At 37.2% G+C, this 13178-nt stretch overlaps 1 protein-coding gene across 6 annotated transcripts in view; it reads left to right on the top strand.

Moving 5' to 3' along the window:
* Positions 1 to 13178, top strand: part of LOC120422462 (smoothelin-like protein 1) — a 125488-nt gene that overhangs the window by 94084 nt on the left and 18226 nt on the right. Inside the window, exon 1 of one of the 6 annotated variants that reach the window (XM_039585911.2) lies at positions 8603 to 9019. The exons of the other annotated variants lie outside the window; for them this stretch is intronic. The gene's annotated coding sequence lies outside the window, so the exon portion shown is untranslated. Of the gene's footprint in view, positions 1 to 8602; positions 9020 to 13178 lie in introns of those variants that run through there. 6 annotated transcript variants of the gene reach the window in all.

Genomic DNA, 13178 nt, shown 5'->3' with positions numbered 1-13178 from the left:
GATTTTGTCCGGCCAGAGAAGAAAGATCGCGACCAGTTTTCCCAAATTACTCATTTCCTTATGGGTTATTTCTGTCAGCGCGATTCTTTGAACTTCAGCAGCATGTGCCAGAGGAGTGACGGACGACTCCAGGCAGATTCACGGCGCGAACAGCTGCCCGACCGGGTCGAAAATAGAACCAACTTTGAACAACGACGGTTCAACGCGCCTCGGTCTGTGTGTGGCAAGTGCGCGTGTAAGATGTTTAGAATGGTAATGAAGAGCGTGTTTTATATATTTTTACATCAAATTTATCTAAATGGACTTTCTAATGGCTAAATATCAAACAACTGCGACAATAAACCTCAAAACGGGTTTGATTCCGTAAGCGTGTAACGAAACGTCAAACCGCAAGGGCACGTGACGCGTCGCGTCACTTTGACAAGCTTGATTGACAGCCGAGGGATACACCTCGCAGGTGCTGTTTTGTCACTTCCGCCATTTTTCAGAGTGGGGTTTTTTACCTGGTTTCCGCTGACACGAAAAGTAATGGACACTTTTAGAGTTCATTACTTTTTGTCTGACAACAAGACAAAATCGCAAAAATAGATCCCAAAGATGTATGTTTTGAGTCGGTAAACTTCCGTTGGCAGCGTGTTTCGTTCACCTTCCATTTCTCTTTCCAATTTGCTGCTATTCTCATTAGGAGAATTGCACTATTTATGGACATTGTAAATTTCGGCACTTTTTAAAATTAATCCAAAATTACGACTACTTTATTTAGCGTGCAATCTTTCAAATCAAACAAACTCAAAATTACCTGCAACCCCCTAAATCACCACACTAACGATCGCTTCGCGGGGGGAAGTGATCATATCGGGTTGTACAATTAGCATTTATGGCTACTAGTAGTAGGTCCGACTAAATCTGCTGCCGCCATCATAAGGCAAAAAGTGATCAGCAGGGGAAAATTATATCGCGCGCTACATCTGGATCGTGCCGCTCCATGACCGTGGTGCGCTGCTGCTGCTCCAGATCTAAGCCCGACGATCGTATCTTTGAGCTGGTGAAAAGCGATGCTGGATTCACCTGTGCGTGGAAAAAATGTAAAATTTGGCAGCTGTTGCTTGGGAAATTTTTTGGATGCTAAGAGTGGAGCAAACCAAGTTCAAGCAATATTGCATCCATCGTTTTTGAATAAACAGACTTGGTTCAACTTGAACGATGTAGCCAAACTTGGTAGAGTTGAGAGATTTAGGGAGAGAGAAAGAAAACTGATGACGAGAGAAAGGTGCAAGGTTCACGGTGAAGTCGAGCTCTCATAATTTTTCACAATCTTGAAGATTATGCATCAATTTTGATTAATTTTTTTCTAAAGTTTTTTTTCAATTATTGTCAACTTGGGTGGACCCTTAAAAAAAGCTTATATATTAGTTTTTAATTTCAACCTCATGTTAATCCTGCAACAAGTTTATTTTTATTTTCAACTGAAAAATAGTAATAAAAATAATTTAAGTTTTGAACCTTGAAGTGGACCGTTAAGCATGTTTTCCCCCCAGCCGCAGTGGACCCTTAAAAAGGACATTCTTTAAAAATTTCTAGTTTTTTAGATCACTTAATAGTTAAATTTAAATCATTGCTGAAATCAACCGTTATTTTTTGTCTATCGTCAACAGAAGTGTAAGTGTGCAACGAAAAATTATTTTTTTTATAAATTTTAACTAGCCACGACCTTGCACTGTTTTAAAGTTAGATCATTTGAGGGTTAAGTTTTAGCAAAAATAAGTTCTATTTTGATTTTGAAAATAATAAATTGATGTCAATTTTTAAAAAAAATCTCGATAACTCACTCACTCAAAAACAGCTTTATTAGGGGAATAGCATGTAATCTCATTGGGCACCTTATGTTGGCATATCAGCACTTTGACATTCGCTTACAGCTTCAAGGTAAATAGCATTTTATAAAAGACGTTTTCAACTAAAATCATTTGACAAACAGCTCAGTAGGAAGTGAGCAAGCAAGTTTAGTGAGAATCAGCAAATTTGATGAAAACAGGACCAAATCCTTGACATGCCGAAAATATGAGAAATTTTCCTAATTGCTTAACCCTCTAACGCCCATGGTTACTCCAGTCACCACTAATTGTTGACTTCAAAATTAAATTTCTCTGCAACCATACATTTTTTTAACCTGGTTCAACCTGCGTTAGTATATCGTCAGCTGTGTGCTATCTTGTGACAACGACCATTTAGTACTTTTCGAGAAAATCGATTCTTTAAGTTTGATGATAAATATTTTCAAAACTATGAATGGTAGAGCCAAACTTTTTGAAGCAATCGGTTCGTATACTATTGTTAACAAACGCTCCAAGTTTCAACAAATTTGGTTACACCAGTTAAAAGATACAGCAATTTATCTAATCAAAAATCTGAAAAGCACGTGTCACAAGTGTGTTTCGAAAGTAAAATTGTACTACGTGTCACAAGTGTGCACAGAATTTTCATACAAACTAAAATATACTTAAATCAATAGTTTAACCGACTTAATCAGTATATTTTCAAAAACAAAAGATTGCATTGCCTTCAGAAAATGTGTATCAACATAAATTTGTGAAAAACAAGAAAAATTTTCCACATTTTCCAACAACATGTATGACGTGTCACAAGTGTGCACGATCATTTTGATGATAAATTGGTCTATGTCACAAGTGTGTATTGCGATATCCGGGAAACGGAAGCGAGTTTCCAAAATCGGGTTAAAGCATCTTGTAGTGTTTGTTAAGTATAGCAAAACGTCATCATTAACACACAGCTGACGATGTATAGAATGTTAAATTATAACCATTAAAATTTGTTGCGAGGGCCATGCGTAGAGGTTCCGTTCCGAACGAGAGTGTGGAAAAATCGGACAAGTGGATATTGGATTTCGCCAAGAAGGTGTGCCCGGACTCGGTGCCGACACAACCATCATTCGACGTTGTTGATGGGAGCGATTCTAATCCTCCCTTCTCGATGGTAGAGCTCTCCATAGCACTATTGACGGGCAACAACACTGCTCCTGGTCCGGACAAGATCAAGTTCAGCTTGCTGAAAAATCTTCCGGACGTCGCCAAGCAGCGTCTGTTGAATCTGTTCAACACGTTCGTGGAGCAGAACATAATTCCACACGAATGGCGACAGGTCCGGGTGGTTGCCATTCAAAAGCCCGGTAAGCCGGCATCCGACCACAACTCGTATCGTCCAATCAGCTTGCTGTCGTGTCTACGCAAGTTGCTGGAGAAGATGATCCTCGACCGCCTCGAACCATGGATGGAACGAGAGCACTTGCTGTCAGACACGCAGTATGGCTTCCGGAGAGGCAAGGGAACAAGCGACTGTCTAGCCTTGCTGGCCACAGGGATCGACATAGCCCGTGGTAAAAAGCAGCAAATGGCTTCTGTCTTCTTAGACATCAAGGGTGCATTTGATTCAGTCTCCATCGATGTGTTGGGAGTAAAGCTGCGGCGGAGCGGTCTCAATCCGACGATGTGCAACTTCCTCATCAACCTGTTGTCAGAAAAACACATGCACTTTGTGCAAGGTGATCTGGCAATCACCCGGATAAGTTACATGGGTTTGGCACAAGGCTCACGCCTTAGTCCATCCATGTATAACTTCTACGTCAGCGACATCGATGATTGCTTGACCGGAGACTGCACCCTTATACAGTACGCAGATGACGCAGTGGTTTCAATCGCTGCCAAGAAAGAAGTCGATCTGCTAGAACCCTTGCAAGATACTCTGAACAACTTGGCCCATTGGGCAGTGGGAAAGGGTATTGAATTCTCTCCGGAGAAGACGGAACTGGTCGTTTTTACGGGGAAGCATGAACCGGCACAGCTCAATCTTTCTCTCTCGGGAAAGACTATCGAGCAGTCGGACCACTTCATGTACATGGGTACCATCTTCGATCAAAAGGGAACATGGGGGAAGCACATCAACTACCTGAAGCAAAAGTGCCTGCAAAGAACTAATTTTCTGCGCAGCGTCTCTGGCAACCGGTGGGGTGCTCATCCTTCTGACCTGCTTCGACTGTACAAGACAACGATACTCTCGGTGCTGGAATATGGCAGTTTCTGCTTCCAATCAGCTGCGAAAACACGCTTGTTGGTTCTCCAGCGGATACAGTACCGATGTCTTCGCATTGTCTTGGGATGCATGCACTCAACTCACAACATGACCCTCGAGGTCTTGGCGGGAGTGTTGCCTCTGCGAACTCGTTACTACGAACTGTCTTACCGGTTCCTGATCCGGTGTGATTACAGGAATAAACTGGTAATTGACAACTTTGAAACGTTGCTGAACCTTCACGTTGAGTCTCGGCGCATGCTTCTATATTATGACTTTATGTCATCGTGGGAGTGGAGCCCGTTCACAACGGTACAGCGCACGCCTCCGTTAACCAGCAGCACCCTGATTGGCTTCGACACGTCCATGAAAGCCGATACTCGCGGTATCCCAAACCATCTTCTGCGGGGAGTTGTACCGTCGATCTTCGCATCAAAGTACAACCATGTTCCTCCAAACAACAGATTCTTCACCGATGGCTCCAAGCTCGACGGCTGTACGGGCTTCGGTGTTTATCATGAATCTTATCAGCTGTTCTTTAAGCTGAAGGACCCGAGTTCGGTTTATGTCGCAGAGTTAGCCGCGGTTTACTGCGCACTGCGAATCATCGAGACCATGCCACCTGACCACTACTTCATCTTCACCGATAGCTTTAGCCATTACTCGTCCAAGGCTCATCTGTACCGTATCAACATGAGTGATACGAACCTTTGCGACTGTGGGCAGGGTTATCAGGACATCGACCATCTCGTATGGGCGTGTCCAGATCACCAGGCTCACAGAATTAAGTTGAAAGATACCCTCAGGGCCCGAGGAAGACCACCAGAAATCCCGATGCGAGACGCGCTATCTCAGCTAGACCTTGATGTTCTCTATCCTATCTATCAGTTCCTCTCAGATTCCAAAATATCTATTTAGTTTTCTTCCAGTTAGTTTCTCTTCAGTTAGTTTTCCTCTATTTAGTATAACTCGCCTTCACACAAAGCCGTCGTTTCTGGTTTGCACCGGAAGCAAAGCAAGATCGCCCCAGCAGCTGGACACCGAGTTGCGGCTGAGGACAAAACGCATAGGCCAGAAGAGCCAACCAAGACCCCTACACAATCCCCCTTCCCTTCCCACGCCTTGTCTTTAACATCAATCCCTTCCCTACTAACCCCGAGTAGGCCGCGGGTAATCGGCTCCCCTCCCACTAACATTTACACACAAGATCCTCTGTAATTATTAAGTCAAATGTAATTACAAAAGCCGACTCGGTCCTAACCAGGTCCCAGTACCGAAAAGGACCTAATAAAAATAATTTTATGAAAAAAAAAAAACCATGAAAAATTTCATCAGTCGATCCAGTTACAAGTAATAATGAAAAACGTAAAAAACTGGATTTTGCTCTGAGCGGGAAGGGTTTGAATAGAGCATTGTGAAGCATTTAAACTTAAGGAGGTATTAGACTATGACACACAAGCAAACTCTCAATTTTTGACAGTTTGCCTGCTTTGTTTGTTTGCCTGCATTTGTTTGCAGGAAAGTCAACCTGCAAGGGCGAGTTTGTTTGTTTGTTTGATTGCTGCAGTCTAATAGCTCCTTGAGAAAAACAATGACGATAACTCAGCATTTTTTTTTAAACTATTGGTCTAATTGAACCTTTTGAAAAAAAACGATCTCACAATATGAAAAAAAATTTAAAAAAATCTGGCTGAAAATTAAAAAAAAACAAAAGCACAAATTTAGACCCTTCTTAAATGTTGGGGTTAATCTTGAATGCATAAAAATATTTTTATTCAAAAAATCGTTAATTCGGAAAATTTCACAAATGTTTCGTTTTTCAAAATTTTAAATCGGACCAATTTTATTTTTTAATTCTCAAACAGTATTTCAAAAACAATAAATGAACATTATATAATCACTATTTTTGAAACAAAGTTCGCAATCTCAAACATTTCACTTTTTTTCGATAAAATGTACCGTTTAACGTTATAGCTATTTGAGGGTAATTTCAGGTAAAACTGATTTAATTATATTTTATTCTTTTTAAATAGTTTGCTTTATAAATTGTGCAATTATAGCATTTCAAAAGGACTAAAGCACACATTTTGGCCCTTTTTAAATGTTAGGCTTCACATAGAAATATTGAATACTTGAAAACTTAAAACGGTGCCTTTTATCGAAAAAAAATTATTGATGATGAAAAAATTATGATTTTTTTCGATTGAAGGGTAGGGCAAAAAATAAATATTTCAAATTCCAAGCATACATTTTAACTTTTTTCAGCAAAAATTATCGCAGAATTTTTAGCCTTTCTTACAGTTATACTACTTTCACAAATTTGTAAAATATTTGTATATTTAAGAACATTTAAAAAAAATTGTCGCAAAATTTAAAATTTGTAGAAAGATTGGACAGCATTTAATTTACTTTAAAAAAATGATAAATAACTATCTATATATATAAAAGATTTCGACGGTTTTGTTCGAACGCGAATCAGTTCAATACGGAAAGTCGGATCGAGGTGCTCTTTGTTGCGTTGGGTTCGTATAAGTCCAAGGAAGGTTCTTACGCTAATTAATTGACAATTTGCCCACTCTGGAACCGATTCCGGAGCATCGGCAAGTTGTATGGAGAAAGTTACGTAAAATCATATTTTGATCACAGGAGACTGAATAGGCAAAAATTCAAAAACGTTAACAAACGAAAAAAAGGCAGAACGAAGTTTATCGGGTAAGGCTTGTTTTCAATAAATTATTATTAATTTTACAAGTTTTTTCAACGAGTATTATTTTTTTTTACCTTCGATTTTTCGTGAAATTTTGAAACTTGAAATAAAATTTGCAATAGCCTTAGACTAGCACAACATTTATTATAAGTTTTTGTCCCTCAGCTCTGATAAAATTTTTAATTTCAAGCCCAATTTACATTTAAAAAAACATCATAAAATATCAATGGTTTAAACATTATAACAGTTATGCTTCTGCTACAATTTTAGTAAATATCGATTAATCTATAGCATATTTTTCCCTAAAGTTTCACGTTTGTTTCTGATCCAAAATTTGTTTTTTTTTGTTAGAAGATTAAAATACCTGGTTTTCATACCAAATAAATGTTACAAATGTATTCTAAATAGTTTACAGCCGATTATACAAGTTTCTTATTAAAATTTATTTTTTTAAGCAATTGTAATTTTTTTGTTTGATTTTTTGGGAAAGTTTGAAGGGGAAAAACTTGAAAAAGTACTTTATAAGCCATTTTTGTGTATATGGAGCTTATAGTACTCGAAAATAACATTTGAGAAGGGCGTAAGGTATTTAAATATTTTTGTATTTTGCAATTTAAAAATCACTGTATCTCGAAGCCGTTGTATCGTATCAAAAAGTGGTAAAAGACAAACTTGTAGGAAATTGGACGAGCTTTCAGAAAAAAATACACTGGAACAAAAATACAAGCCACTTCTATGAGATTTTTGGATTTTTAAGTTTAAAAATTAATTTTCAAGGTGATGTAACGATTTTTTTTTTGTTCAAAATTTTTGAGAAAATATCCTGAGATGTTGAAAAAAAATTGACGAAAAATGCCATGAAAAATGAACCATGTTTAAGGGTCCACTTCAGTTTAAAATTTCAAAAACTGCTAATTCATGTTTTTTTAGCAAAACCACAGTTATAAATTGTTTAGTTTTGTAAAAACTGTCAAATTTTGTATTTAAATTTTAAAAATATTTAAATTTGTCAAAATTTTCTCATTTTTTAAAGTCACTCAATTGAAATTGCTAAACTTCAGCAAACCCACCGCGTTCACCGTTCTATACCGCCATAAACAGTTTGCTTTTCTTTCCCTTCAACGTAGATTTAGATTAGCGTTCTCTTCTGATCAACATCACCCTCATCATCGGTGTACAACACACAATCTACTCAGTGTTGTAGTTTTTTTTTCTTTCTAGCTTTCCTCAAACCAAAGTTTTGCGCGCCTGCGCCAGCCACCTTCTCTCTCAATTTCTCCCGCGATGCCCGAATGTCTGTTTGCAGTCAGTTGCAGTCAGAGACAAGCAGATTTGAAAATTTTGTTATCAAACTTCGGCTTCGTAAACGGTTATTCAAAGTTGATTAGATTTCTTTGAAATTAAGACTAATATAACTAAAATTTTGGTAAAATTAACAATTTTGTGCGAAAGTTATTGTTTGTTAACAATATTCCGAGGAAGATTTCTGTCAAAACAATGTAAAAAGGCCATAGTGGATTTGTTAACAACGTTTGTTTGTATAGTTCTGCTCAATTAATTTTTTGCGATATTTGTCCGAAAATCACAATTTAATTAGTGATTCAGGATGAGCGTGTATGTTTACAAACTTTGACAGGTACACGCTCACGTAAGGCAGGACAAAAAATGGGTTAATTCAATGCAGCTTTATTCCGTAAATGCGTTCACGTCCACCTGTCTGTGGCCACAGGTTTTGCTGTTTTTTGCCTTCGCGTTCACGCCTGGCCGATCTTCAGCCGCTTTTCCCGCGATCGTGCTCGATCGTGCCGCGGTAGTAACAGTTCTTCACCCGACTCCAACTAACCAAGATCGACGGACCAGAGCAGCAGAGTTCGGTTCCGTCCGTGAACTCTCTCCTCAGTGTGCTAATCCAGAACTATTTCTGAGTAAACCCCCTGTTCCCAGTTCCAAACTTCGTCAAGAGTAACCGTGTAAATTTGAAGAGAGTTGAACTCCTCGCAACGCAACCGTGAAGATCTGCGTGCGTGATTAAGTAACAGTGTAACCTTCCGTCTCAGTGACCGTGACTTGTGACCAGTGAATTTAGAACGATCTCGGCGAAGGTCGATCCCTACAATGTGCTAATCAAACGGCACACGTCACACGTGTTCAAATATAGTTTCGTGAACCCGGAGGATCGCCGAATTAGTCAGCGATCAGATCATCGTGGCAGCAGGTCGAAAAAAGGTGATTTTCATGCCGCGTTTTTGCGCGGCGCGACCGCGGCTGTGAATTTAAAAATAACGTGAATCATCTCCGCCGAGGATCGTCGCCAGCGCGACCACTTTAGAGCGACAACAGAAGAAAAAATATCCCGCAATTAATTGTGTTGCACGTTAGGACATTTGGGGTTGACCCCATGCGGGGGGTCCGGCTGACGTAACACGTCAAATCGTCCAGAGATCCCGCAACCGAGTCCGAGCTGGAAGTGCTTAAGCCGTCCAACTCGCTCAACCTAACCTCAAAAGTAGCTGGGAAAATCCCTCTCTCTCTCTCGTGCGGCTCACGTTGGAGTCGCCTTTTATGGCCATGAAAAGCGGTCGGAGATCGGGAAAATCGTTGTTGTTTTTCCTCGTGCCGCGTCTGTTTCGCCACACACACGCTGTGTAAATTGGTGCGAGGCGACTCCAGGTCGCTGGCGACTGACGCGAACGCTACAAAGTTAAACCTCAATAGTTTGTTTACAAATCAAACCATTTTGATAAATGTCAATTTGAAAACAATTGGGTACTAAAGCCCTATGTAAATTTTTATGTACAACGGTAAAAAAAACACGATTAAAACCCATTTCTGATCACTTCTTTTCATTTTAAGGCAAAAAAAATATTGGCAAGACAACATTTTTTCGATGGATCAACTATGGTTCCCTTGGAAAGAGCTGTCAAGTAGGACCTTTTCTGTCAAGAAAGACAGCGAGGTTAATTTTTCAAAATTGATTTAAAAATCAATTCTAAACTCTTTGTGGTCGTACAAAGGGTCATTGTACTCAGAAAAATAAGCTTTATCGCTGTAAACAATAATATCAGCAATCTAAGCTTCATTTTAGGACCCAATTGTTCTGTAAACAAATACATTCGCATTGTTAACAAATCGACTTAAGACTTAAGCGCCAAATGTCAATTTGTAAACAATTATAATTTAACCTCAGTTTAAAACAACAAACTAAAATTATTCACAACTCAACTTGCGCCCTTTTGCATTATCCGGCCCGATATTGCCCGTTTGCACGCAAAATGCGCTGCGTCGATTTCAAGGAAGCAATCGCAGACGCCGCGCGTTGCGCCCTCAATCACAACAATGTCCCGTCAATTTAGTTCAGTGAGGAAGTGAATTTTCGTGCGTGAATTAAATTGTGTGTTTTTGTGTGCTAATTTTTGCGCATCGGCGACGCCGCCGCCGCCACCGTGATGGTGGGTGCGATTTTGCAGCAATTGAGAGTCGGGCTAAAAATAGGGCACATTCGGAATCGAAGGCAGGTTTCAACGGGCAAGGATACTTTCAAGCTGGGTGGGAGAAAAACGGGGGAGAGAGCGCGGGTTTGCGGATCAATCAAATATTGAAACTTTATTAGTTTTGTCTGGCATACGTGCGAGGTGGTCTGGTTTTCGCAGGAGGTTGTTTATACGGTTGATGGACGGAGTTGGGGAATTGGTTGGAGACCAAAACGGGAAATTTCATGGCGATTGTTTTTTTTTTCAATTCTAATGATTAGGATACAAATATTCTTAAATTGACAAAATACCTATTTTTTGACGCAAACGAAATTGAACTTATCTACCCATAAATACATTTTTTCCAATGTACTGTTTTAAGCAAATTAGAATATTCCGTTTAAAGTATTTTTTCAACCATAATTTACGATAAAAGCATACTTGTGACACCGTGCCACTCACTGTATGAAATTCAATGCAATGGGACGTTTCTGCAATTATTTTTTTTCAGGTGAGACGTTTGAGATTGATCATCTCAATATTTTATTTCTTAAATTACAGAACATTGAGTGCATTCTATTTTGGTTTCATGAAACTTTGTAATTTATTGGTATTTAGTCTGAAAAACTCAAAAATGACAATTTTACATGAGACAACAATGCATTCATGGGCAGAATAAAAAAACATACATTCGGTGATATTAAGTTAATTTTTTGCACAAACATTTAGAGAATTAGTTTTGAAATATCACCATTTAAAAAAAAAAATGTGTACCGTAAACCGGGGTGACTTTGATAGGATTTCAATTTATTTTTGGAATATTTTCCAACTGGTAAGGCTTGTCTTGAGATTATTATTTTTAAAACATGTACTGGGGTAGCCCACACATGGTCCATATACCATTTTTGAAAAAAAGTTTTTTCAATAGTGTTTTAAAAAATAGTTATGTTTAAAATTCTTATTTTGAAATCCGGGGTGACTTTGATAGTCATAGTTTTTCTTGTTAAAATCAGATTTAAGGTGTTCAAACTTTATTTTTACGTCAAATGTAACATTACTAAGGTTGCTAATTTAGTTTTCTAGGAAAAAATCAATGTTTATATTTAGTTAACTAAGTTTATAAGCTTTTTAACAAAATACATATAAATTTTAGGTAAAATTGTTTAAAAGTCAGAATTTTGCCTGAAATTCGTTAAAACTTGTTATGTTTATAAAATTATCGATTAATATTGCATTTAAAACTGAATTAGAAGCAAAAATCACAAGTTTTCACATTTTATATGAAATTTGTTCAACTGAAAATGCCTATGAAACAAGAGATTTTTATTTATTTATGTTTCAAAAACACATAATATTTATTATTTACAAACTTATTCAACCTTCTCTTAGTGGAAAATTGTCCAAAGAATCCGAAAATGCATTCCGTTTTCCGATTCAAAATTATGTTCGTTGAGAAAAACATGACACTTTGAGAAGATTTAAATAATGTTTTTCATCAACATTTTCTTAATTATAGTTAACTAACTTTTTAAACTTTTCAAAATTTTATGAAAAGTTTTTCTTGAGGTACTTTGAACACTTCTCTACCACGGTCAGTATGATTCAATACCATTCCGTACGTATTTAAGTTGTACTCTTCATTTTTCGGAAAAATCTCAAACCTATCAAAGTCACCCCGGCTATCAAAGTCACCCCGTTTTACGGTAAATTTACTCTACACGCAAATTATGAATCACATGTACAACAATCATGTTTTTGTTTTAAATTTATATCAAATCGTTTTTAAATTTATATGATATATAACGTGCAAAAGTGTTACATCGTTAATGATGTCACATTCAAAATTATTTTTTTCTGTGCAGACAGATGAAAAAAAAAAGTTTTATTTTGTGGTTTTTGGGTACAAAATACCGTTTTTTATAATGCTCAAAATATCGCAACATACAATTTTTAATGAAAATAGCTTTAAAAAACTAAAAATTTCGCAACAGAACGTCAAATGGCGCGAAATTTTTGATAGATTTTCGTTAAATATGGCTTGTAAAAATATTGTTCAAAGTTTGTGCATTTTTGTATGACCCAATCTCAATCCCCAGATCCAATGTCACCCCTAATGACAGTATCGAAAAAAGTATCACAAAATGCTTTAAACATCTTAACAGTTATACTACTACCCAAAATTTACAAAATATCAATCAATACATGAAATTATTTTTCCTAAACTTTTACGTCTTAAACTGATCTGTGGTCCAACATCCAAATTTGAAAAACAAAATTTCATTAAAAATACATTAAAAAAGCATTTTACAATATATTCTGAATAGTTTACAATCGATTTAAAAAGTATTTTCAATGAAAATTTCAACTGTAGTAAATTTTGTGTTGCCCCCTTTTCCTTTGGGGAAATTGAATGTGGCCGGTGAGTTCAGAGTGTAAATATTGTCATTTTTACAAAATTCGGTTTTTCTAAATAAATTGTTAGGCTGGTACAAATTTTAATCAAAGTTTTTGCCCTTGGGCTCTAGTCAGAGTCGAGGGGAGGTTAAAAACATAAAATCTCGAATTTCAAGCCCATTTTTAAAAATATTTAAGCAAAAAATATCTCAAAACGAAATTTTGAAAAATATCAATTTATTTATGAAAATTTTTATTTTCCTCAAGTTGTATTTTTTTCGATCTGTGGCCCCAAAATTCAAAATTTTGAAAAGGTCCAAAAGTGCCCTATTTGATCAAAAATACATAATTAAACGTTATACAATGATTTCAAAATAATTTACAATCAATTGCACACCTTTTTTTTCCTGCAATATTTAGATATCTGTTTCGTCCCCAGATTATTAGAGATTTTTTTTAAGGGAGATAAAAACTTGAAATAAAACTTGCAGTAGCCTTACCTTAACGCAGAAAAATAAGGC

The sequence above is a fragment of the Culex pipiens genome, chromosome 1 (genome assembly GCF_016801865.2).
Source record: "Culex pipiens pallens isolate TS chromosome 1, TS_CPP_V2, whole genome shotgun sequence".
Classification (NCBI taxonomy): Eukaryota; Metazoa; Arthropoda; class Insecta; order Diptera; family Culicidae; genus Culex; species Culex pipiens.
Note: the sequence above shows the minus strand (reverse complement) of the source record. Positions and strands in the feature narration are given on the sequence as shown.